At 42.6% G+C, this 23,842-nt stretch overlaps 1 protein-coding gene across 50 annotated transcripts in view; it reads right to left on the reverse strand.

The window, feature by feature from the left end:
• Positions 1–23,842, reverse strand: part of EXOC2 (exocyst complex component 2) — a 146,032-nt gene that overhangs the window by 116,867 nt on the left and 5,323 nt on the right. For 19 of the 50 annotated variants that reach the window (XR_014809395.1, XR_014809394.1, XR_014809393.1 and 16 more), the window contains exon 2: positions 9,396–9,471. The exons of 22 other annotated variants lie outside the window; for them this stretch is intronic. The gene's annotated coding sequence lies outside the window, so the exon portion shown is untranslated. Of the gene's footprint in view, positions 1–9,395; positions 9,472–12,447; positions 12,499–23,842 lie in introns of all 50 variants that reach the window. 9 more of the 50 variants (XR_014809401.1, XR_014809400.1, XM_084967178.1 and 6 more) reach the window with 1 other exon arrangement.

Raw genomic sequence — 23,842 nt, forward strand, 5'->3', positions numbered from 1 at the left:
ATTAAAAGCACATCTACATTCTCACAGGTGTACTGACTTTCACCTTATTTTTGTATTAGATTAGGCACAGCAACTCTTTTAAATGTGTTCAAATCATGGAGTTCCTGTCGTGGCACATGAGGTTGTGGGTTCGATCCCTGGCCTTGCTCCGTGGGGTAAGGATCCGGCGTTGCCGTGAGCTGTGGTGTAGGTCACAGATGCGGCTCAGATCTGGCATTGCTGTGGCTCTGACGTAGGTCAGCAGCTACAGCTCCGATGAGACCCCCAGCCTGAGAACCTCCATATGCCACGGGTGCAGCCCAAAAAGGACAAAAGACCAAAAAAAAAGTGTTCAAATCAACACACTGGCATTTTCACAAAACCTATGAGGCAGGCACACGGGAAGGAGGGTAAACGCACTGACAGCTCCAGGTGGAGCGAAACTGGGAGGACAGCAGCTTCTGAGGTCAAACACCCCGGGTTCTAGTCCTGGCGCTCCAACAGCTTAATTCTGCTCGAAATCTGTTTTCACAGAGGGTCTCTGCAGCCAACAATGGAAGCTCTCCTACGTCTACAATTAGGATGAGGTAATGCCCCCAGTAAAGCAGAGAGCCTAGCACAGAGCTGGCCACCAGCAAAGAAGAAAATGTCACCAACAACCCCAAGAACTCCTCCGGAGCCCAAGGCGTCCGAGGAAAACAGCGAGACCTTGCTGGCTGTCGCCCTTCCACAGGCGGAGCAGCTGGACAGCTGGCCCTGCCTTCCCCTGCTCACCTCTCGCATGGTGAGAAGCTGCCCCTCGCCTTCGCCCACCGGCAGGTGGGTCCCAAGTTCAGTCTCTAATGAAACTGAAGGGAAGTGACCAGGACTGTGGGCCACTGTGGATGGTCATGAATCAAAAAGGACGACCCAGTTCCTAACGTGCTTGAAAAGTACAGCTCTGTTACAGAGGCTGCTAGAGTCCAGAGTGCATTGTACTGCTGCACATGCAAAAACTAAACGGCACCCCCTCACCGTGAAGCACCACCTCCATTTCCCCAAGCACGGACAAACCACCATCTCAAGGAGATGAGTGAGGCACTTAATTCACAAACGTACGCGTATCTACTTTTGACACCGCCGTGTCCACAAGGCACGTGACAGTGCCTGCCCACAAGGTGTGCACTCAGGGAGCACTTGCCGAAGGAATTCGGGAAGAAGATGTCTCTTTTCGACCCTCCTCCAATCGGAAACATCCTACATTATAAAGTTCTTTTCCTTAAAAATCACTACCACACCACGCTCGGGAAGGAGTCTAAGCCTTAGGAACACAGAACTTAGTTTCCGAACATTTCCAGTTTCAAAATTCATGCCAAAATAACAAGGACATTTTTACAGGAAAACTTTCATCTATAGCTGTCGTTAAGTGCCTACAGATTTTGCTCACAAAGATTTTTCCAAATGCAATAAAGCAATAGTCTTTGAAATTCTGTCATAAGACCTTGCGTACATAAATATTTTGAACAGAGGTTAACAAAAGTCTGACTTTACTTCATAAACTTCATTTTTTTAATTAAAATAATATCCAGTCTTTACATTGTACAGCCATTAAGATAACGAAAGAAGTAAAGAATAAAAGTGAAAAACTACCCTAAAATTACACACCATAAGCTAATTTTACCTTTTGAAAGAAGAACAGCAGAGACAGGAGGTAGAGTGGCTATTGATTATTCACATAAGGAAAACTACTGCAGATACAGAATAAGCTATTTTTTAAGGCAATATCTTCACATAAGTATGCTAATAATAAAGGATTAAATGATACAAATGGACAAATGATAAAGGCTGGCAGCACTGAAGCACTATGCTGGAAATTTCACATAGACGCATAGATACACACAGACAAGCTGCAAATTATTACAAACTAGCTCTTAGCCCAAGAACCATACTCCACACTTAAAACCTGTTAGGGACGCAATAGTGTTACAGGTTTGCTAAAAAGGAATCATACAGAAATCTGCTGTGTTGCTATACACTAATAATGAACCATCAGAAAGAGAAAGAAAGAAAATAATCCCATTTAAATTTGCACCAAAAAGAATAAAATACCTAGGAAGAAACTTAACCAAAGAAGTGAAAGGAAGCTACTCTGAAAACTATAAAACATTCATGAAGGAAACTGAAAATGATACAAAAGAAATGGAAAGATATCCCATGTTCATGGATCAAAAGACTTAATACTGTTAAAATGTCTGTACTACCCAGAGCAATCCACAGATTTAATGCCATTCCTATCAAAACATCCATGACATTTGTCACGAAACTAGAACAAACAATCCTAAAATTTGTATAGAACCACAAAAGACCCCAAATAGCCAAGGCAATCTTGAGAAAGAAGAACAAGGCTGGAATTATCACACTCTGACTTTAGACTATACTACAAAGCTGCAGTAATCAAAATAGCATGGCAATGGCACAAATACAGACACATAGATCAATGGAACAGAACAGAGAGCCCAAAAATACACCCATGATTATCTGTGACAAAAGGAGGCAAGACAATACAATGGGGGAAAGACAGCCTCTCCAATAAATGGTGTCTAACACCAGCTACATGCAGAAGAATGAAATTACATTTTCTCACACCATATACAAAAATAAACTCAAGATGGACTGAAGACCTAAACGTAAGAAAACATAGGAAGTGCATTCTTTCACATTGGTCTTAGCAATATTCTTTTGGATCTGTCTCCTCGGGCAAGTGAAAACAAAAGCAATAATAAACAAATGGGACTATATCAAATTGTGAAGCTTTTGCACAGCAAAGAAAACCATTATCAAAACAAAAAGATAACCTACTGAAGAGGAGAAGATATCTGCAAATAATATGTCTAATAGGGGATTAATATTCAAAATACATTCATACAGCTTAATATCAAACAAACAACCTAATTTTAAAAGGGGCAGAGGAACTGAATAAACATTTTCCCTGGGATGGCAAATAGATGCCAAAAGACACATGAAAAGATGCTCATCACCACTAATCACTAGAGAAATGTAAATCAGAACCACAATGTGAGGTGCCTCTCATCTGCCAGAACGATTACCATCAAAAAAACAGGAAATACATGTCAGTGAGGATGTGGAGAAAAGGGGACCCTCGCTCACTGTGGGTAGGAATGTAAACTGGTACAGCCACCATGGAATATAGTACAGAGGTTCCTCAAAAAAACTATCATCTGATCCAGCAATTCCACTCCTGGATATATATATATGAAGAAAACAAAAACACTAATTCGAAAAGATACTCCAATGTTCATGGCAGCTTTATTTACAATAGCCAAGGTATGGAAGCAACCCATCAACAGATTAAGAGATAAAGAAAATGTGGTATGTATAAACAATGGAATACTACTCAGCCATAAAAAGGAATGAAATTTTCCCATTTGCAACAAAGTGGAGGGACCTGAAGAATACTTAGACTTAGTGAAAAAACTCAAAGAAAGACAAATACTGCATGTTTTTACTTACATGTGGAATCGAAAAACTAAAGCAAATTAACAAATATGACAAAGCAGAAACAGGCTCACAGATACAGAGAACCGGTGGTTACCAGTCAAATAGGGGAAGGCGATCAAGAGATACAAACTACTGGTTATAAAATAAATAAGTCACAAGGATGTAATGTACAGCACATGAAGTATAGGCATATTTTAAAATAATATGACATAAGGAAATCTATAAATATCAAATCACTATATCGTACACCTGAAACTAATATAACACTATATATCAATTAAACTTCAACTTTTTAAAAAAATTTAAAAAGCAATCGTGACACTGACATGTCTCCAGACCCACATTACTTTAGCAAGAAGAATTAACCAGGCAGTAGACACCTGTTTGATTTCCTTGATATCGCTACGGTGTTCATACGTTACACTGAATAAACTTATACCTTATACCTAGGAGTCAGTCATTTTTACTAATGGAATTAAAAACAGTACCATGTCATATGGATAGCCAGTATTTTAGCGGGAAAATAAAAACAACACTGAAACATACATTTCTGGAGATAAAGAAGCAGATTTTAATACTACATTTTGTCAATGATTTATATTCTGTAGATACAGTGAAAAGAATAAACAAATGATTGCTTGCTTCTCAGCAGTTTCTCTAAAAGAAAGAGCCGGAAGAAACTGAAATAATTTTTAAACTTAATGCCTTCTTTTAATGTGAGGTCTTGGTTTATCACAGAATTATTGTTTTGGGCAAATAAATTCCTTCCTACCTATAAGGACAAAGGACAGCTTTACACAAGGATAGTATGGCAATGCCTTTCAAAAAGGTTTTAGACTTTTTTCATTTAGATATTACCTTTTTAGATAAGTAATAGATTCACATGGTAATCTAGGTTTACTTTCATAAACACAACTATATCCAAGCTGTAAGTTTCGGAATGAAGCCAGGACAGAACAAGCTCAAAAACTTAGATCTATGAACACCGTGTCAGACCTGGGTTCTAAGCTGAGTTCCGGCACCAACTGAAAGCCCCTGGTTACTACTCAGTTCTCTGAAACCGGTTTCTCATCGGTACATATGGGGGCTGAGTAAGATCAGCCCAAAGCCACTTTTTAGTTCCCGATTCTGTCAGAGTCTTACTTACAGGACCAAGCTTCTAAATTCAATTACTAATACGACTACAGAAACTGGCCTCCCTAGCTTTTCACAATTAAACTAAACTATAATAAAAGCATGTTGCCATTCACTTGAAAATTCTTACATTTACTATAAAACATTTTAAATATATCATTAAAAGAATCTGAACTTCTAAGATCTTATATTTGAATGTTAGAGTATGACGTGGCCTACTATTCCCTTTCATTTTCAGAAATTACACTGCAAAGACTAGGCCTCAAAGCTTTTATAGATACGGTTTTAAAATGAATTGTTAAAAGTAAACTTCTATAATAGTTACCATAGATTAAAATGCACAATTGTTTATTTTCAACAATAAGCCATCGGTTTTTCTATTTCCCTAGTTTTATTAAGTACAGAGAGAAGGAGAAAGACAAAGAGACAGACGGAGGGAAAGAAAGAGAGGAGAGCAGATGTAACATTCAGGTAGACAGAGACTTTTACTCCAGCTTAGAAAGGCTCGTTTGACCAATAAACCAAAGGAAAATGGGGAAGAGACACTGGAAACAAGCAAGGTTGAGTCATTTCTGTGGGATGGCAAAAAGAAAAAATCTGTAGGGCCTATAACTTTCTGTGTTAAACATTTCTTTCGCATTTTTATCTGCACTTAAAGTCTACAAAAATACCAATGAGGTCAGGGGAATTTTAAAATGTTGAAAGAAGCTTTAAAAAAAAAATCTTCACCAACAGCTTTGAAAACATTCACCAATTGTGTATAAGGCAAGTCATAAAATAAACAGCTTCACAAAGCTTAAACTGTAACTCTGAAATGGTTATGTACTTTTAAGACAGTACTTTTGAAATACGCTGGAAAACAAGCGTTTAATTTTCCCGTATTAGGGCCTGGAGAGGACTGAACCAGAACCTATTCAAACAGAGGGCGACTGCAGGAGTCCGAGCCGCGCTGCGGCCTCCGTTCTTCTTGGCTGTGTTCTTTCCACGACGCCGTGGATGGAATTGAGAAATCGACAGAACAAAAGAAATGCACAAAGCGAAGTATTTTACACCAATGCTAGTAGGAAATTATTCATTACCGACAGAAATACAGTCATGGGAACTTACTGAGTCTGCAGAAATAAAGGCTGCCAAGTTAATGGTTTGTCTTACTGCTCAAGCCACTAAAAAACTGAAATTCCATAAGAATACGAACCTCCCTCTCCATGAGATTTTTCACTCACTGTACTAGCCTTTACAGCCCCTTCTTCCTCTCCTCAAAATAATGAAGCAGCGAGAACGACCTCCCACATGGAGTAAGAGCGGCGAGGAAAGGGGACGCTCGGTGTCTGCAACGGTGACCCCACGAGAAACAGCCTGGCCTCCATCGACCTGTTTCTTCAAATCCTCGTGCGAATAAGAAGTGTTATTAGTAAACCTCAAACATAACCAACTCAAACCTTGCAGATGAAAGCTCTAAACCCACGCACACACACTAACATGCTTTGAAAACACACACACACCGCTTAAAAACGAAAACGCAAGTGTCAAACACCTTCTGCCTTTGGGGAATCACGTGGAGCGCTCCACATTAAGAACCCTCCCTCAGAAACGATTTACGCTTCTTTAAAAAAGTGGAGATCCCATTTTACACAGTAGCATTTTATAATAAAATGTGATCCAACAGTTTCAGGACTCAAAGTTATTTTTATTTATTTATTTACAATCCTTTTCCTCAAAAAAGAATTGTGTTAGGAAAGCGTTTTCTTGTTAGCATGCTAAAAAGCAAGAAAAAACTGACAATAGACTTAAAAATGAATAGTCCACCTCCGTTCACCGGTGATGTTTAATGCATGTTTTTTTACAAAGGAAGCAGCTCCACAAAGCCACGCATAAGCCAGTGAGGTGCAGACTTCACCAGTTAGCTCAGGGTCTGCTTCAGTTTTAAAAAGACCATAAGCTTTGGAATTCCCATCGTGGCGCAGAGGAAACAAATCTGACTAGGATCCATGAGGACGCAGGTTTGATCCCTGGCCTCGCTTCATGGGTTAAGGATCCGGTATTGCCCTGAGCTGGGGTGTAGGTTGCAGACATGGCTCGGATACCGCATTGCTGTGGCTGTGGTGTAGGCCGGCGGCTACAGCTCCGATTCGACCCCTAGCCTGGGAACCCCCATATGCTGTGACCCTAAAAAGAAACACACACAAGAAAAACTCCATAAATTTTATAAAAAATAAAACCAGGCTAAGACAGCAGAGTACAAAGACCTGAGCTCACCCTCTCCAACGGGCACGCCAAAACTGCAACTATTTACAGAGAAGCTATTGATGAGAACACCAGAAGAAAAGCAGAAAGGAGCTTCCATGACGAAAAACATACAGACGGAGCCAAGCGAGAGCAGGGCTTCCCAGGGCCCTGCACTGAGAGGAGCAGCCCCCAGAAGGCCTGGCTTTATGACCAGCACGGTCACTTTGTGGGGAGCCAGAAGGCTCTGGGAAATACAGTCTCCACACAAAGTCTCACTCGTGCCAGGACTCAGGGCAGTGGGTCTCAAAGGACCTGGGTCCAACCCCTGCTGATTGTGGAGGAAACTCCTGAGAGGCAGGAGGCACGAGAAGTACCCCCTGGGGCCACAGACACGGGATGCCTCAGGCCAAGCAAGCAGCTGGGCAGGGACATAGTCCTATCCACGGGCCAGCCTGCCCCCACCAGGAACCAACCCTGTCCATCAGAGAACCCAGGACCCGGCTTCACCTGCCAGTGCACAGGCGCCAGCCCCAGATTCCCCGGGCACCAATTCCATCCACTAGCGAGTGGATACAAGCTCAAGGACCACAGGCATGCCATGTCAGGACCCTGGACCCCCACCAGAAGGCCTGCCCTGTTCCCAGCGTCCCCCTTGGCCCTATACACCAGCAGGCCAACACCAGCCCTGGGACATTCTGGGCCCATCCACCAGCTACCACGGTACATGGCCCCACACACCAGCAGGCTGTCACCAGCCTCAGAAAACCCTGGACCCTGCAGCCAGCCTTGGTAACTGGTCCCACCCACTCGTGCATGGACATCAGCTTGAGGACCCTGGGGATCCTGGCTCTGCCCACCAGCAAGCTAGCACTAGCCCTGGAAGCTCCCAGGCCTCGGTCCTGGCCATCAGCAGAGCAATACCAGCTCTGAGACACCTTGAACTCGTCAGCCGGCCATGTGGACTCCAGTCTCACTCACCAGTGGGCCAACACACAGTGAGTCAGGAACCGACCCCACCCACCAGCAGGCTGACACTAGAGCTGGGAACCGCTGGGAACCCCGGCCTAGTCCTGCAACCAGCCAGCCAGAACCAGGCTGTGCCCCTGGGGCCCTGCAGCCAGTTCCTTGTGACACGCCCCAACCACCATGGGCAGTAGCCTCAGAACAAGGCAGAACCTGAAAACTGACCAGTGCAGGGGCCAGCCACACTCACAAGACCACCCACAGCAGCCAACCCACCAAAACCAAAGGACCCCTGCAGCCCACAGAGGAGGCAACCACAGAGCAGACAGCCTCGACCAGAGGGGAGCATGCTGCTGGGGCACAGGGATCTCCTCCAGAGGCCACTTTCCAAGGTCGGGAAAAATACGCAACTCGGCAAAGATACTGAAATAAACACAGCAAAGCAGGCAAGAGGAGGTGACAGAGGAAGATGGTCCAAACAAAAGAACAAGATAAATCCCCAGAAAAAAAAAGGAGTGAAGTAGAGAAAGACAATCCACCCAATAAAGATTTCAAAGTAATTATCCTAAAAATGTTCAAAGAACGTAGAAGAAGAGTGGATGAACAGAGTGAAAAATCAGAAGTTTTTAACAAGAGTTGGAAAATACTAAAAAATCAGAGATGAAGAGTATAATAACTAAATCGAAAGACATACTAGAAGGAATCAACAGTAGGTCAGATGATACAGAGGAACAGATGAGCCAGTGGGAAGACAAAGCAGTGAGAATTACTGAAGCTGAACAGAAAAAATAAAGCATAGCAAAATGGAAAGAGGACAGTTGGAAAGATCTCTGAGGCAACATCAAGCACACTAATAAGTCACATTCTTGAGGTCCAAAAACGCAACAGAGGCAAGAGTGAAGAACACATCCGGAGACATAATCACTGAAAACTTCCCTAACCCGAGAACAAAACATCCAGGTCCAGGAAGCACACAGAGCCTCACCCAGAGCAACTCCAAGAGGACCACAACAAGACACGCTGCAACTAACACGCCAAAAATTAAATATTAAGAGAGAAGAGTAAAAGCAGCAGGGAAAACAAGCTGTGTATAAGGGAACTCCCATATGGCTATCAGCTGACAAAAACACTAGTTTGAAAAGATACACGTACCCCAAGGTTTACAGGTGCACTATTTATAACAGGCAAGGTATGGAAGCAACTCAGTAGGGCCATCCAATGATGAAGGGACGAAGAAAATGTGGTGCACAAAAATATACAATGAAAGATTACTTAGCCATAAAAAGGACTGGTATCTTGCCATTTGCAACAATATGTATGGACCTAGATAATATTATGCTAACTGAGATGGGGGTCAGAGAAAGACAAGTCCTATGATTTCACTTATATGTGGAATCCAAAACACGTATGAACAAACATAACAAAACAGAAACAAGGTTGCAGGGGTTAGGGGTTGTTACCCTGCATGAGGGAGGCTTCCAGTCTGCAGCCCACCCCTCCTCCCCCGCCTACCCAGGCTCGGTATTCAGGTGTCCACCCACCAGCCCACAGAGCCCCACCAGCACAGGGCCACAAACCTGGACCTCAATCCTCACCTTCCCTTCTCCTCCTCCTCCTCTCCTTTAAAGAAGCTTCAGGGTTCCTGCTTGGATTGAGGAAACAGGCACTCCACTGCAAAACATGAAAACATCCCAACTACATGAAGGAAGTGAAAACCACCTTGGTTGGGGCAAAGAGCCGCCTTCGTCTCCACACACAGTGTCCAGGCCCAGGAAGCACATGGCGCTGCTGCGGCGGGAGGTGCTCTGGGAACCAGGGCACCTAGCTGTGCACTCTGCAGCCTCAGCTACAGGTGCCACAGTGCCATGTGTTCTGCAGCCTTGTCCACATGCACCACAGGTGCCAAGCATTTTGCAACCTCATCTAACACATAATCTACAAAGGGACACCTTACTATGTTTGTAAATACAAACCCCACCAGTTTCAGGCTCCTTAGTACTCTACTGCATGGATGTATAATCAAAGAGGCATTTACGTGGCTTCTGATTTTTTTGCTATTGGACCATGACAATGAACACTTGACTAGAAAAGATTTTTCTACATTTACCCAATTACTTCCTTGCACTGCATTCAAAGAGGAATTGCTGGTCACAGAATGTACATTTAATACCCTAACATGAATACCAAACTGGCCTGCAGAACTACTAACACGAACTCAGCAACAGTGGGTACTAGCAACCTGTTTAATCGGCAGCAATCTGACAGGCAAAAGGAAATAAGATGGTTTCAACTTGTACTGTGTATGAATTCCATTTTCATCACCTCTGCCTCTTTTTATTAGGGTTAATTTCCTTGATTATAAGCTATCTAATGAGAACACTAACTGCGTCCGTTGTACACACTGTCAAAACCAGCCCCAGGAACCACTTGTCATTTTACTCTGTTTACGGTGCTCTCGGAATTCAGGAAGTCTCGAGTCTTTTAACATCAAACCTACTGACCTTTGTTTTAATGTTCTGGAGTCATGCCTTCAAAGTCATGATTCTGGTATTTTAATGCTGTTCTTATCTATGTACTTACTTAACTCATTTGGAACCTATTTTGGAGTCCCGAGAAGAGCTTGCTAACCACAACAGCACGTCACTGAGTAACCCACTGTTTTCGCCACTGATATGAAATGCCACGTTCAGCACAGACAAAAGTTCTCATTTTGTCTGTTTCTAGGTCCTCTATGTTTCACCCCACTGATCTATTTTGCACCTATTAACATAATAATTTAATTTTACGTTATAACTAAATACCTGATCAGACAACTAATCTTTCACAAGTTCTCTTAGCTGTCTCTCACACATATTAGTCCAAATGAACTCTAAAATACTGATTCTAAAATTAATCCTTTCAGAATTTTAATGGGGGAGTTCCCGTCGTGGCGCAGTGGTTAACAAACCCGACTAGGAACCATGATGTTGCGGGTTCGGTCCCTGCCCTTGCTCAGTGGGTTAACGATCCGGCGTTGCCGTGAGCTGTGGTGTAGGTTGCAGACGCAGCTCGGATCCCGCGTTGCTGTGGCTCTGGCGTAGGCTGGTGGCTACAGCTCCGATTCGACCCCTAGCCTGGGAACCTCCATATGCCGCGAGAGCGGCCCAAGAAAATGGCAAAAAGACAAAAAAAAAAAAAAAAGAATTTTAATGGGAATTACCACCACCTTGATATACTGTATTTACTCTTTTTTGTCTCTCCTGAATAGAAGTCCAGTAGAGAAGGGTTTCATCTGTTCCATCCACTGCTGTACACTCAGATTTAGAACAGTATCTGTCATATAACTGAGGCTTAACACATATTTGTTAAATAAGCCAATGTAATAACGACACAGAATTCCTGGATAATTTCAGTACATTTAAAATATCTGCAATATTGAATCTTCTCACTCACTCATCCTTCATGACTGTCAAACTATAAAGTTCTGTTCACAGAGGAAGTTCATGTAATTTATCTGAAACCAATCAACTAATTGGGCCTCTCTCAACTGAACTCATTTCCCAAAAACTTTGTTTTCTCTGCAGAAATTTTTATGACCTCCAAATACTGTAATAACTTTGGCTCTTGCTCGTCCGTACTTGTGGCATTTATTTTAACTGCTTTGCTGCACCTGCTGTTACGTCCCAAGCAGTCCTAAGAGTGCCAGCTGCAATCACCTTGCATCTCACCTGAGACTGCACCGGGCCAGCCTTCAGAGCAGCACTTCTCCGCCTGTGCTGCTTCACTTCACGTGAGGAGCCTTTGTGGTTAGGTCTTTCTCCTAATCACCCTAGAGAAATGCTAATACCATAAATACACTGTATGCCTGCATTACGTATATTCATCTGTGTTTTGTACATGAAGACTTTCCTGCCTCCTCAACAGCTAATGTCCAGTCACTCCTCCACTGAGAACACATCTCCAACATTGCACCTCTAAGATGTTTGCTATGGATTTTTTATTTATTTTTCAGGAAGTCGGGTTTTTTGTTCTGATTTTCGAGTTTAGTATCATACTATCTCCTTCCATAGCTATGGTTTTATTACTGCTTTCCTGTCTTGAGTATCTGTAAATATCTTTTTCAGGGTTTGAGTTGTCAACACTTTGCTTCAATGATCTTTTACAATAACAGTCCTTGATGGAAGCTATTAATTCTACCTTCTCTTTTCAGGAGCAGTGTCACCTAATACATTACTGACAATTTCAACATTAACTCCTCTTCCTTGCATTTTATTTTGCTTTTCTTTTTCTATTTGTCTGGACTGAACCCCTAGTTCGTTTGTTCCCAACTTCCTTGTTTAATAACAACAATTAAAGCCACGATTTTTCCTGCCTACAGCTCTGGTCATATTCCATAGATTCTGGTAAACAATGGTTTCACTGTTTATTTACAAATGATCTATAGTTGCAGTTCTGATTTCTTCTCTGACCAAGATTAACTTTAGGAAGCTTTAACGAATTCCACAGTTAACAGTTTGTTGTTGAACTTTTTCTTAAATTCTGGTTTTTACTTGTTTCATTCTTATTCGTATTTGTTTACCTGTTTTGGTCAGAGAATGTGGTCTGAAAATGTCCTAATTTGGAGAATTTATTGAGGTTTCTTTTGTGAGATTCTTTCATTTTACTTACTCAGTGAGCTTCCTTAGTGCATATTTTCAGGAGTCAGCAAACTGCAGCAACCTGTTTTTGTAAATAAAGGTTTATGAGAACACAGCCACATGAATTTACTTCTATATAGTCTGGCTGCTTTCTTGCCAAAACAGAGTTGAATAGTTGCAAAAGAAACCTTGTAGACAAAGCCTAAAGTATTCATCACCCAGCCCTTTCCAAAAGCATGCCAACTGGTTAGATGAGGGCAGGCCAGCATCCTGTCTACCAGCACCCACCATTCTAACCTGAAACACTTTGAGCTCAAAGTCCTTGAACTTCCAGATATATGGTAAGGTTCCTCCCATCTTCCAGATGTATGGTACGGTCTTTTCCTCGTAGTGACAAGGGGGAAGTCATACTGATGCAAAACTGAACAGATCCTCCAATTATCACTTCTGCTTACAATTAGAAATTCAAAGACCATTCCAGAATCCCTTATGGAAATTAGAGCTGTTAAATCAGTGTTACTGCATGCAATTGAGAGACTGGTGCTTTGATTTTTTTTTTTTTAAGCACTTTGCAAAGTTTTTTTTTATTCTTTTTCTTAATAGGTTTTTAATTTTTTATGATTTTTATTTTTTCAATTATAGTTGATTTACAGTGTTCTGTCAATTCCTACTGTACAGCAAGGTGACCCAGTCATACATATATATACACACATATTCTTTTTCCCATATTCTCTTCCTGACTTACTTCACTTAGAATGAGAGTCTCTAGTTGCATCCATGTTGATGCAAGTGGCATTATTTTGTTCTTTTTTATGGCTGAGTAGTATTCCATTGTACATATGTACCACTTCTTCTTAATCCATTCATTGTCAATACATTTAGGTTATTCCCATGTCTTGGTTACTGTGAATAGTGCTGCAGTGAACATACACGTGCATGTATTTTTTTCAAGGAAAGTTTTGCCCAGATTATGCCCAAGAGTAGGACTGCTGGGTCATATGGTAGTTCTGTATTTAGTTTTCTGAGTACCTACATACTATTTTCCGTACTGGTTGTACCAATTTACATTCTCACCAACAGTGTAGGAACATTCCTTTTTCTCCATACCCGCTCCAGCATTTGTTATTTGAGTACTTATTAATGATGGCCATTCTGACTGGTGCGAGGTGGTAGCTCATAGTAGTTTTGATTTGCATTTCTCTAGTGATGTTGAGTGTTTTTTCATGTGCTTGCTGGCCACAGGTATATCTGTGTTGGAGAAATGTCTATTCAGGTCTTTTGCCCATTTTTCAACTGGGTTGTTGGGTGTTTTGCTCTTGAATTGTATAAGTTGTTTGTATATTTTAGAGATGAAGCCCATGTCAGTTGCATAGTTTGAAATATTTTCTCCCATTCCATAGGTTGTCTTTTTTTAATGGTTTCCTTTGCTGTGCAAAAGCTTGTTGGTATGATGGAGCCCACTGGTTTGTTTTTGCTTTTATTTCTGTTGCCTTGGGAGAATGACCTAAGAAAACATTTGTACAGTTGATGTCAGAGAATGTTTTGCCTATGTTTTCTTCTAGGAGTTTGATGGTGTCTTTTCTTATATTTAAGTCTTTAAGCCATTTTGAGTTTATTTTTGTGCATGGTGTGAGACTGTGTTCCAGTTTCATTGATTTACATGTGGTTGTCCAGTTTTTCCAGCACCACTTGCTGAAAAGACTTTTCCCCATTTTATATTCTCGCCTTATTTGTTGAAGATTAATTGACCATAGGAGTCTGGGTTTATTTCTGCATTCTCTATTCTGTTCCATTGGTCTGTATGTCTGTTTTGGTGCCAGTATCACACTGTCTTGACTACTGTAGCTTTGTAATATTGTCTGAAGTCTGGGAGAGTTATGTCTCCTGCTTGGTTTTCGTTTCTCAGGATTGCTTTGGCAGTTCTGCATCTTTTATGGTTCCATATAAATTTTTGGATTGTTTGTTCTAGTTCTGAGAAAAATGTCATGAGTAATTTGATAGGGATTGCACTGAATCTGTAGATTGCTTTGGGTGGTATGGCCATTTTTACGATATTAATTCTTCCAACCCAGGAGCATAGAATATCTTTCCATCTCTTTGAATCCTCTTTAATTTCCTTGATTAATGTTTTATAGTTCTCAGCATATAAGTCTTTTATCTCCTTAGTCAGGTTATTCCTAGATACTTAATTTTTTCAGGTGCAATTTTAAAAGGTTTTGTATTTTTATATTCCTTTTCTAATAGTTCATTGTTAGTATACAGAAATGCAACAGATTTCTGAATGTTAATCTTATTTCCTGCTACTTTGCTGAATTCATTGATCAGTTCAAGTTGTTTCTGTGTGGAGTCCTTAGGGTTTTCTATATACAGTATCATGTCATCTGCATACAGTGACTTATTTTACCTCTTCTCTTCCTATTTGGATGCCTTTTATTTCTTTTGTCTGATTGCCGTGGCCAGGACTTCCAATACTATGCTGAATAAAAGTGCTGAGTGGGCATCCTTGTTTGTTTCAGATTTTCATTGGAAGGTTTTCAGCTTTTCTCCATTGAGTATTATATTGGCTGTGGGTGTGTCATAAATGGTTTTTATTATGTTAAGGTATGTTCCCTCTCTACCCACTTTGGTAAGAGTTTTTATCATGAACGGATGTTGGACTTTGTCAATGCTTTTTCTGCGTCTCTTGAGATGATCACATGGTTTCTGACTTTTCTTTTGTGAATGTGGTGTCTGACAACTGATTTGCATATGTTGATCCATCCTTCTGAATCTGGGATGAATCCCACTTGGTCATGGTGTGTGATCTTTTTTATATGTCGTTGGATTCAGTTAGCTAAAATTTTGTTGAGAACTTCTGTGTCTATATTCATCAAAGATACTGGCCTATAATTTTCTTTTGTGGGAGTATCTTTGTCTGGTTTTAATATTAGGGTGATGGTGGCTTTGCAAAATGTCTTTGGGAGTGTTCCTTCTTCTTCAACCTTTTGGCAAAGTTTAAGAAGGGTGGGTATAGGTTCTTTGTATGTCTGGTAGAATTCACCTGTGAAGCCATCCAGTCCTGGACTTTTGTTTGTAGGGAGAGTTTTTATTATATATATTCAATTTCATTTCTAGTGATTGGTCAGTTCAGTTGATCTATTTCTTCTTGATTCAGTTTTGACAGGATATAAGTCTCTAGAAAATTGTCCATTTCTTTTAGGTTGTCAAATTTGTCATAGTATTCTCTTATGGTTTTTTGTATTTCTGCAGTATCCATTGTGATTTCTCCTTTTTCATTTATAATTTTGTTTATTTGAGTTCTTTCTCTCCTCTTCTTGTTGAGTCTGGCCAGAGGTTTGTCAATTTTCTTTCAAAGAACCAGTTCATGGTTTTATTGATTTTTTCTATTGTTTTATAAATCTCTATTTTATTGATTCCCTCTCTGATCTTTATGATTTCTTCTGCTACTTTAGGTTTTGTTTGCTCTTATTTTTCTAATTATTTTAGGTGGTGGGTTGTCAATTCGAGTTTTTTCTTTTGTGAGGAAGGCCTGTACCACTATGAATTTCCCTCTAAGCACAGCTTTTGCGGCATCCCATAGATTTTGAATGGTTGTGTCTTCATTATCATTTGTCTGTAGGTAATTTTTAATTTCCTTTTTGATTTCCCCATTGACCCATTGGTTTTTTAGTAGCATGTTGTTTAGTCTCCATGTAGTCAGTTTTCTCTCATTTCTTTTCCTGTGGCTGATTTCTAGTTTCACACCACTGTGGTCAGAGAAGATACTTGAAATAATTTCTATACTCAAATTTGTTAAGGTTAGTTTTGTGGCCCAGTATATGATCGATCCTTGAGAATGTTCCATGTGCACTTGAAAAGAATGTATATTCTGCTATTTTTGGATATAATATCCTGAAAATGTCAATTAAGTTTAATTTTTCCATTGTGTCCTTTAGGATCTCTGTTGCCTTATTGATTTTCTGTTTAGAAGATCTGTCCATTAATGTGAGTGGGGCATTAAAATCTCCTACTGTGATTGTATTCCCATCAATTTCTCCTTTTATGTCTGTTAGTATTTGTTGTATGTATCTGGGTGCTCCTATATTAGGGGACTATATATTGATGACTGTAATATCCTTTTCTTAAATGGATCCTTTTTATCATTAAATAGCGTCTTTCTTTGTCTTTCTTTATGGCCTTCATTTTAAAGTCTATTTTGTCTGAGTATTGTAATTTCTGCTTTCCTGTCTTGTCCACTGGCATGAAATATCTTTTCCCATCCCCTCATTTTCAATTTACATGTGTCCTTTGCCCTAAGGTGAGTATCTTACAGACAGCATATTGCAGGCTCTTGCTTTTTTATTCAATCTGCCACTTTATGTTTTTTGATTAAAGCATTCAGTCCATTAGAATTTAATTATTGATAAATATGTATTTATTGCCATTTTAAACCTTGTTTTCCAGTTGATTCTATGTCTCTCCTTTGTTCCTTTCTTTTTTTGTTTGAATGATTCCCTTTTTTTTTTCTTTTGGCTTTTTAGGGCCACACCCACAGCATGTGGAGGATCCCAGGTTAAGGGTCTAATCGGAGCTACAGCTGCCGGCCTGTACCACAGCAATGCAGGATCAGAGCCGCGTCTACACCACAGCTCACAGCAGCACTGGATCCTTAAACCACTGAGCAAGGCCAGGGAACGAACTCGCAACCTCATGGTTCCTAGTCGGATTCGTTTCCACTGTGCCCACGATAGGAACTCTGACTCCCTTTTATTTTACGCTTGTGTCCTTTTCTTTTTAGTTTTGTTAATGTAATGCTTAGTTCTGATTTGCGGCTGCTCTGTCTTTCAAGTATGTTTACCCCTTACTATCTGCTTGCTTTAGCCTGATAGTCACATAGCCTCAAACACATTCTTTTTTGTCTTTTGTCTTTTGTTGTTGTTGTTGTTGCTATTTCTTGGGCCGCTCCCGCGGCATATGGAGGTTCCCAGGCTAGGGGTCCAATCGGAGCTGTAGCCACCGGCCTACGCCAGAGCCACAGCAACGAGGGATCCGAGCCGCGTCTGCAACCTACACCACAACTCACGGCAACGCCGGATCGTTAACCCACTGAGCAAGAGCAGGGACCAAACCCGCAACCTCATGGTTCCTAGTCAGATTCGTTAACCACTGCGCCACGACAGGAACTCCCTCAAACACATTCTTAACAAAAGTCTAGACTTTCTTACCTTCCTTCCCCATATTTTACGATTCTGAAGTCCTCTTTTAACATCTTCATGTTTGTCCTTTTGCTGTTCCTTGACTTTACCATCACTCTTACAATAGGTTTTTTCCCCCTTTTAGATCTGTAAACTGGCTTATTTTAATGATTGCTTTCCAATCGTGATTTTCTCCATCCTATTTCTTCTTACTTCTTTTTGATTTAGAGAAACCCTTTCCGTATTTCTTTTAGGATGGGTTAAGTATTGCTGTACTCTTTTAGTTTTTGTTTGTTGGAGAAATTCTTTATTTCTCCTTCTATTTTAAATGATATTCTTGCTGGGTAGAGTATTCTAGGCTGCAAATTTTTCCCTTTTAGAACTTTGAATGTATCTTAAGATTCTCTTCTGGCCAGTAGCATTTCTCTAGAGGAATCAGCTGACAGCCTTACAGGGGTTCCCTTACAAGGAATGCTTTGTTTTTCTCTTGCTGTCTTTGGAATCCCCTCTTCAACTTTTGCCGTTCTTATTATAATACGTCTTGGAGTGGGACTGTTGGGTTCAACTTGTTTGGGGCCCTCTGTGCTTCCTCTGTCTTAGTATCTGTCTCCTTTAGATTTGGAAAGTTTTCAGACATAATTTCTCAAATATATTTTCCATCTTTTCTTTTTCTATTCCTCTGGAATCCCTATTATGTGTAGATTGGCCTGCTTTATATTATCCCATAGATCTTTTATATTGCTTTCATGTTTTTCCACTTGGTTTTCTGTCTGCTCTCCTGACTGGGTGATTTCCATTACTCTATCCTCCAAGTCATTAATTCCTTCCTCTGCATTCATTATTCATTCTGCTCTTTAGTGAACTGGCTTTTTTAATGGTTTTAGGCCTAGAGAAAAACTGAGTGGTCTGCCAACTGCACATACAGATTTGTCCATTATTAACATCTTGCATTAATAGCGAGTACTTGCTACAACTGATAGGCCAGTACTGACACACTGTTAACTAAATCCCAGAGTTTATTCTAGGATTCACTCTGTTACACATTCTGTGAGCTCTGACAAGTGTATTATTCCAGTTCTCACCATTTCAGTATCACTGCCTTGACCATCCCACTGCTCATCCTCTCTCAGCATAACAATTACACTCCTTAACCTTCTGGGCGTTGCCCGAGAGGCTGCATAACACATGCACAACTTCTCCAAGTGGACTTTCAAATGACACCACGCAGCTCCAAGTAGCGCAGTGCCTTAGAGCAGTCCCAGTTTCTCCTCCCACCCTTCACAACACTGCTGCCATTCATTCAATTACCTACGAGACAATCACCAAATATGGTGCTGCTGCTATTATTCTGAACAAACCGTTAGCCGCTAGATCTATGAAGACAATTTTATCTTCATTTGTTTTTTTCTAATGCTCCTTTCATTATGTAGATCTGAGTTTCTGACCTATATTATTATCTTCCATTCTGAAGAATTTAAGACAAATGTTCTTTTCTGTACTCCCAGCACCAGAGCCAAGTGGACACTTGGCTAGTGGGATGAACAGAACTGGGAACACATGGGCTCACTGGTGCTCTTTTTCTGGCTCTTCAAGGACAGCATTAAACCTCAGGCCATGTGGGATTCCAGCTCCAAGACCCCACCTCCAAGAGAGGTGGCCTCTGGGAGGGATGTCAACCTGGTTTGTCCACTGCCAGACAGACACCATTCCTTGCTTCTGTACCTTATCCCGTGCACTAGTTTTTAAGCGAATAAATCTGTGCCACAATAGGAATTGCCAAAAACTACTACTACAGAAACTGAGTCCTCTATCTAGCTCCCAAATGTTGACTTGATCACCCTGCAACAGCTCCTCTGACCACTCAGCCCAAAGGCACTCACTCCATAGGAAGCTACAGCTCAGGCCACAGAAAGGTAGTTAGTTTGCATTCAAATTAGCTACCAAGACCCGCACAGAACAACTCCTCCTCCTGGCTGCCTCTGGGTGACAGCAGGTCAAGTTCGAATGTGGCTTCCTTTTCTAAGGCCCAAGAGGTGAAAAGTTTGCTCTCCTATTACCGTTTCCATAAAGAATTACCTGAAAATCAGAAATCTACTGTGTAGTGTCAGATCTTTAATATTGTGTCCCCTTTTTCCCAAAAATATTTTAAGTGTTTAAACAGAGTTTCACCCTTCCTGAATGTCTGCACATTTTTCAACTGCCTTTTATTTCTATAAAGACCCAGGCCAAAAGTGATTTAAGTTCGATTTTTCAATTTAAAAAATCCCCACAAAAAAGGAAGGAGCAGTACTGAGACTATATAAAAAGATTCTAACTCTTCAGTTCTAAATAATTTAAAGTCCAAACAAAGGCAGTCATTTTTTCTTAGACTTTTAAAGACGAACTTGTCTTCAATAGAGAATCCTTTGGAATGCTATTTTTAAAAACACACAAGGTACCGTGGCTCTACAGAAGCTTTTCTCTGCCCTGCAAGGGACTCAGCTGCTCCTGAGAGCAGTTCCCACTCCAGTTTCCAAGACTGAAAGCCCGCCTGCCCCTTTCGTTGGGCCTCCCCATGGCTCTGTCCTGCAGAACTCAGCCAGTAAACGTGAAGCAGGAAATGGAGGGATCTGGTCCCATCAGGATTTCTCCACTGAGCGTTCAAACAGCCAGTCAACAATGAACCTGACGACAATGTGCAACTCAGGCCCCCGCAGGCCGGCTGCAGCGGAGGGCCAACAGAGCGCACACGTGAGGCACTTCTATCAAAGATAAGCCCAGGGCGTCTTACAGCTCCTGTTTCCAAAACCTAAGTCCCATTTTACTGATCGGGACCCCTGCTACAGCCAGCATCTGGTAATGTTTTCTCCCTGCACACACACAATGTCCACTCGCTGGGTAAAGGACATAGGGAAATGGCTGATACTGCACAACTCTGCCACAAGGATCGCATACTGTATGAGTCCCCTGCCCTCAAAGTTCAGACCAGGTACATCTGTGGAGACAGTGAGCAGAGTAAGTGGTGGCGAGAGGAGGGATGGGGACGGACTGAGAGAGGAGGGCGAGAAGGTGACGGTTAGATGGTGCTGATGGGGACACAGCTTCGTGAATATGCCCACTTTGCTCCAGAATTCCTGGGAGCATCACATTATCATTAGCACCACAAACACAGAACCCCCCCAAAAAAGGACACAAGAAGAAACAGGGGATGATAGCATTTTTTTTTTTAGAAAAGTGTCTGACCCTACTAACTTCTAAAGTCTTCTGATGGAGACGAAAAGAGACTAAGAAAACCAGGGCCAGGACTTAAAGGGAACAAGGAAGAGGAGGGAGATTTTACCCTCCCAGAGACGGAAACTGAGGTCATTTACTGAAGCGCAGGGTTAAAATTAGCAAGAAGAGCAGCAGAACAACAAGCTACCCACCTTATCCCACTGGAAGGCGTCAGTGACCTAGCTGTCTAGTCCTAAATAGGCAGCAGCAACCAAGGCCCTCCGAGCAAGACTGGAATGTGCTCCCACTACATCTGCTCACTGACATCTCAGCCATCCCAACAAGAATGGTCAGGAGGAGAGGAACAAAATCAAGAATCTACTGCTAAGCTATTTATAATGAAAGAATTAGGGGGGAAAAAAGACATTGTCCCAAGTTTATATAATCACAGAAAAACAATGTTTCATGTACATGCCTAGACCTAACTGGCTTTATTCAACAATTCATGAACCAGGTAACATCCTGTCCAGCAAAGAGAAAGGAGCTTGGAGGAACTGGACCAAGTGAAAGAGGTCTGCGGCAGGAAGGGCTGCTGATGAGGAAGCTACCAACAGGGAGCTGTTTCAGGCAAGGTCAGCGTCCTCTGGGGACAGCATGGAACCGCACCAGTCCTGACCAGGTCACTGCAGACCCAATGGTGAAGACTGCCTTCCTGGGAAAGACTGAAACTGCGATTACATTAGGTATTACGGTCTCAGTTTGCTAACACTGAGCCTAGCACAAGTGCTTCCATTTGGGGCCCGCTGTCTGTTTTTTAACCATCTCAACTTGTCAAACCTTTATGATGAAATAAGCCAATATGACCGCTGACAAATATAGTCACTACTGTAAACAAGCATGCCAAAATCTACGCAGATTTTCAAAAAAGTTCAAGGCATCAACTGTCAGCTGGAATTGGCTAATTTTTTTTTAATCGTTAAACATGACAGGATGTCACAATTCCTAGATCCTTCTACATGCACAGGGCTGGATTAATCTGACCCAAATTCTGTGTAATAGCTTTCCTGATTTCTACAAATACATCAACTTTGTCCACTGAGGTTAAAATTTCTGCTTTACTTCTCTACTTCGAAGAAATTTCTTCGAAGTTTTTTCAAGACTCTGGGCAAGCAGAAGCACCCCAGCACTCAGCAGTGCCATTAGCATCTCTGAGCCTCCGGGGATCAAACAGGGACGCCCGCGGCCCAGGCTGCAGCCCAGCTGCGAGGGATTGAAGCCTCTCTCCCAGGAGTCAGACTTCGGGAAACTCTGGGCACAAGCCGGCATCCGAAGGAAATTAAAGTAAACAATGTGCTCTCTGCCCCCACCCCCTCAGAGCTCAGAGGGGAGACCACACACTCGGACCACACAGCGCCGGCTGAACTCGCACGCAACGTCCACCAGCTGTCACGCCGGAGGGGAGGGAGGGAGGGGGGAGAGGGGACCTGGGAAGGGAGGGGGGAGAGGGGACCTGGGAAGGGAGGGGGCGAGGGGAGGGGGCGAGGGGAAGGGAGGGGGCGAGGGGAGGGGGCGAGGCGAGGGGAGGGGGCGAGGGGAGGGGGCGAGGGGAGGGGGCGAGGGGAGGGGGCGAGGGTCAGGCGAGGGGGCCAGGCGAGGGGAGGGGGCGAGGCGAGGGGAGGGGGCGAGGGTCAGGCGAGGGGAGGGGGCGAGGGGAAGGGAGGGGGGCCAGGCGAGGGGAGGGGGCGAGGAGAGGGGAGGGGGCGAGGGGAGGGGGCGAGGGGAGGGGGCGAGGGGAAGGGAGGGGGCGAGGGGAGGGGGCCAGGCGAGGCGAGGGGGCGAGGCGAGGGGAGGGGGCGAGGCGAGGGGAGGGGGCGAGGAGGGGACAGTGAAGGGTGGGTTCCCAGAGAAAACAAGCCAGTCCCGCCTGCTGTGGCCTTGACCTGTACTCCCCCAACCAATTTAGTAGCTGATGAAGGATTAACAAAGCATCCATTTAACATCAATTAACCTCCCATCCATCACAGAGCACAAGAGAAAATTACCATTATAAAAGCATCTCATTAAAATAAAGACAGCCATTTTCTTATACTCTATAACATCTACTTAAATACAGTCATTTTCTTTTAGATTTATATTACATTGGTTTAACCTGCCTGCCTCTTCTCCTTTAAAGCACACAGCCTGAAAGCAAAGTGTTTGTCCAACAGAGCACAGAAAATTTTAATTTTATAATTTTCCCATATTTCACTGTGGCTCAAACTTTAATTTTCCAAAAGATTTACCGGTAGAAAAAAAGACAGTAAATTTTTTTTTACATAATTTCAAACTAAATATACATAGAAAAAAATGAGTAGCAGTATTAAGAGAAAAAGAAACCAGAAAATGTAACCACAGGGAGTTCTGGTCATGGCTCAGAAGAAACGAATCGGACTAAATCGGACTAAATCGGACTAGCATCCATGAGGACGCAGGTTCAATCCCTAGCCTCGCTCAGTGGGATCCGCTCAGTGGGTGAAGGAACCAGCACTGCCGTGAGCTCTGCTGTAGGTCACAGACGTGGCTCGGTGGCTCGGACCCTGCGTCGCCGTGGCTGTGGCTAGGCCGACAGCCACGGCTCCGATTAGACCCCGAGCCTGGGAACCACCACCTGCCGAGGGTGTGGCCCTAAAAAGGAAAGGGTGAGTCACCGCCATCGCTTCCCCCATAAACTCTGCTTTTCCCGAGAGGGTCTCGGTCGAGTGCGACCAGCACGGCCACAGCTTGGCCATCTCACAGCCCCGGGCGGGACAAGTCTCAGACTCAGGGTGGAGAACTCTTCTGTCCAGTTTACCAAGCGGATCCCTCTCTCCCGCTCTGCCTCAAAATCACCATTAACAAAAGCACAATCATGCACAAAAGCTGAAAGAATCCACGGGTGCCGACTACGAAGGTGTCAGCAGAAAGGAAGGGCTGGACAGACAGACAAAGCAGCCCTGCTTCCCCGCTCTCTCCTCAGACCTCTTTCCTTCACCACTCCCCAAAACAAAGTGTAACTGAAATCTGCTGGGTTTTCATGAAAGC

Source organism: Sus scrofa, chromosome 7, assembly GCF_054392235.1.
Source record: "Sus scrofa isolate SSC_HxYL_T2T_F1_AM1 chromosome 7, Sscrofa_HxYL_maternal_Yorkshire_Landrace_v2.0, whole genome shotgun sequence".
NCBI classification, from domain to species: domain Eukaryota; kingdom Metazoa; phylum Chordata; class Mammalia; order Artiodactyla; family Suidae; genus Sus; species Sus scrofa.